The sequence below is a fragment of the Pteronotus mesoamericanus genome, unplaced genomic scaffold, assembly GCF_021234165.1.
Source record: "Pteronotus mesoamericanus isolate MK-2021 breed Mesoamerican mustached bat unplaced genomic scaffold, CSHL_Meso_final contig_35, whole genome shotgun sequence".
NCBI lineage: Eukaryota > Metazoa > Chordata > Mammalia > Chiroptera > Mormoopidae > Pteronotus > Pteronotus mesoamericanus.
The window spans coordinates 1,494,805-1,498,456 of record NW_026555139.1 but is presented as its reverse complement, the minus strand read 5'-3'; positions in this window follow the sequence as shown (position 1 = coordinate 1,498,456).

The following is a 3,652-nucleotide window of genomic DNA, read 5'->3' as shown; positions in this document are numbered from 1 at the left end:
TAATATTTGACAAACGGTTGAGAAGCAAAAATTGAAGCATAAATAGCCTCTTCAACAAATGGTGTGGGAAAACTGTATAGCTACATGAAAAAAATTGAAATTCGACCATCAACTTCTTTCATACACAAAAATAAACTCAAGATTGACATAGGCAGGAAACTCTCAGATATCCCATGCAGCAATAGAGCAAGGGACATAAAGGAAAGAATGAAAAAAATGGGACTTAATCAAAATAAGAAGCATCTGCTGGGTAAAGAAATATCAGCAAAATAAAAAGCCAACTGTATGGGAAACTATATTTGCCAATGATACCTCAAGGCTTTTATCTCCAAAATATATAAAAAAACTCACACATCTCTGCTCCAGGAAGACAAACAATCCAATTAAAAAATGGGCAAAGGACATGAACAGACAGTTCTTCAAGGAGGACATACACAGGACCGAGATACATATGAAAAGATGCTCAGCATCACCAACCATCAGAGAGATGCAAATTAAAACCACAATGAGCTACCACTTCACACCAGTCAGAATGACCATCATAAACATCAATTAAAAACGGGTGCTGGCAAGGTTGTGGAAAAAAGAGAATATTGTTACACTGTCAGTGGAAATGCAGAATGGTGCAGCCACTAGGGAAAACAGTTTGAAAATTCCTCAAAGAGCTAAGAGTGGAACTGCCTTCTGACCCAGCGAATTCACTATGTTTACACCCTAAGAATCCTAAAACACCAATTCAAAAGAACCTATGCACCCCAATGTTCATACCAGCACAATTTACAATAGCCAAGTGCTGGAAGCAACCTAAGTGCCCATCAGTAAATGAGTGGATAAAAAAATCATGGTACTTTTACACTATGGAATACTGCGCAGTAGAAAGAAAGAGCTACTCCCCTTCGCAACAGCATGGATGGAACTGAAAGTATTATGCTAAGTGAAATAAGCCAGATGGTTAAAGATAAATACCATATGATCTCACCTCTAAGTGGAACCTAATCAACAAGACAAACAAGCAAGGAAAATATAACCAGCAACATTGAATGAAAAAAAATTTAGAGGGGAGAGAATATGGTGGAGGAGTGAATTGGAGTCACGCTGACCTCCTCCCAAGACCAAACTGGAATTGCAACTAAATAGTGGAGTAATCACCTGGAAAGCAGTGGAGCAATAGTGGGAGAGGAGCCTTGGTGCCACCGACAGCGGATTCTACTCTCACACATCCTAACGGGTGAGAAGTGCAGTGGAGGCTCGAGAGGGTGGGCTGGGTGCCCACAGGCACTGACACCAGAGGGACATTGAAATGGCCAGTTGGTTTCCCCTGAGAAGAACGGGGTCTGAATCATAAACAGGAACCCCTAAACTACAGCAGCTAAAACCTAGAAACTACAGACAAAACGCAACCCCAAAAAGCTTAGGGGTGCTCTCTGCCAGAGACTTGTGGCTGGGGATGCAAAGAGACATTTAAAGGGCCAACGCAAAAGTTGTAGTGGCAGCCACCCTCCTTGATCTCTGGGTAGAGGCAGCAGCAGGGTGGGCTGGTGCCTGGGAAAAGACTGGTGAGGAAAACTTTGTGAAGAGAACTGACACGGTGGCCGGTGGAGACCCGGTGATGGTGCGCCTCCCACTCTGCAGCTACCATCTCGCTCAGGCATAAGGGAATAAATTAACCAACCTTTTGTGCACTCCACACACAGCTTGTACACATATGAGCTGCAGGACTGACTGCAGACTGGCTGGGAGAGCCTTGAGGAGAGACTGGAGACGGAGGCATTGGGGAAAGAATGGGAGGAGGAACCGGGGAGTCCCTGCTCCCTCCCCTTCCTGTAGTCTCCATTGTGAGCTGTAAAGGCACGCCCCCAAAGAGGTAGAAGAGGGGCGCGCAGGAACCAGACTGCCTGCAATTGAAACATAGGCCACACAGGTGGTGGATCCTTGACCGAAGGGGTCACAGAACTGCCCACAGACCCCTGAGGAGAGACTACAAACGGAAGCATTGGGGAAAGAAAGGGAGGAGGAAATGGGGAGTCCCGATTCCCTCTCCTTAGTGTAGTCTCCATTGCGCAGGAACAGGCCACACCCCCAAAGAGCCAAAAGCCGAAAAGCACACCTAGACACCCCAAAAACACCCAGTGCAGGCGTACACACTTGCACCGACTGACCGGGGAGGATTGGTGAGCATGTGTGTGACGCGCGCGCGCTGGAAAACACTTGCACCGGCCTGAAAAGCCTCCCACAGACTGGCACCAATACAGCCTGCGAGGGAGTGCAAAGAGCGGCAAGGGCAGGTGTAAATGGACCCGCCCACCCACCCGCGATTATGGAGCGGCCCACAAAATTAGTAGAGCTGCCCAGAGTCCCTGGAGGAGAGACCAGAGACAGGATTAACCGGAGAGTCCTGGAGCTGACCTCCTCCCATTTCCATAGTCCCCATTTGGCAAGGGCAAGCAATGCAACCAAAGAGCCAAAAGTGGAGAAAATACACAATAGAAGACCCTAAACTGACCACTGCCGCGGAGCTCGCAGGTCAGGGAGGCCATATTAGTAGAAGATGTCGCGAATAAGCCCCCTGGTCGGGGGCAAGCACATGCGAGCCCAGGCAGGCCGGGGATTCTGCCGCTCTGGGAGCGCACTCAAGGAGCCCCTGTGAGAGTGCAGAGAGATTCCAAAAAATAGCCCAGCTCTGACCCAAGGGGTCACCGAGCGGCTCCAAGAAGGAGTCAGACAAAGACATTAAACTCGTGGAAGGCTCAAACAACCCAAGGTACTATAGGGTAAACAACTGACATCATCAGAGGCAGGCCCAGAAAGAAAAGTAAAGGACAAAAATACTTAACAGACTCTGACAAAAATGGGAAGAAAAAGAAGTTCCCCCCAAATGAGTGGAAAAGGGGACTCCCCACAGACAGAGTTAAATGAAATAGAGGCAAGAGAACTATCAGATACTGAATTCAAAACAATGGTTCTAAGGAAGCTCAATGAGCTCAGCCAGCTCAAAGATAACTATGAGAAACTGCAAACAAACTATTAGAATCTTACAGCAAACTATTATCAGCCTGGAAAAAGACATAGAAACTATCAAGAAAACACAAGAGGATATGAAGAATACCATTTCTGAATTGAAGAACACAGTATAAGGAATCCAAAGCAGGCTGCATGAAGCCGAGGATCGAATCAGTGAGATGGAGGATAAGGTAGAAAGAAACTCCCAGAAAGAACAAGAAATGGAAAACGGCTCAAAAAGAACGAAAAGGCATTTAGGGAAATGCAGGACAACCTGAAACACAATAATATCCATATAATAGGGATACCAGAAGGAGAAGAAGAGGAACAAGGGATAGAGAACCTCCACAAAAAAAGTAATGATGGAAAATTTCCCTAATTTGAGGAGAGAAAGGCTCTCATGGATCCAGGAGGCACAGACGACCCCACTCAAGAGGGACTCAAAGAGGTCCCCTCCAAGACACATCACATTAAAATGGCAAATGTCAAAGACAAAGAGAGAATCCTTAAGGTAGCAAGGGAGAAGGAGAAAGTAACATACAAGGGGGCCCCGATACGCCTAGGAGCTGACTTCTCAACAGAAACACTACAAGCCAGAAGGGAATGGCAACAAATATTCCAAGTCATGAAAAGCAAGGGCCTAGAGCCAAGG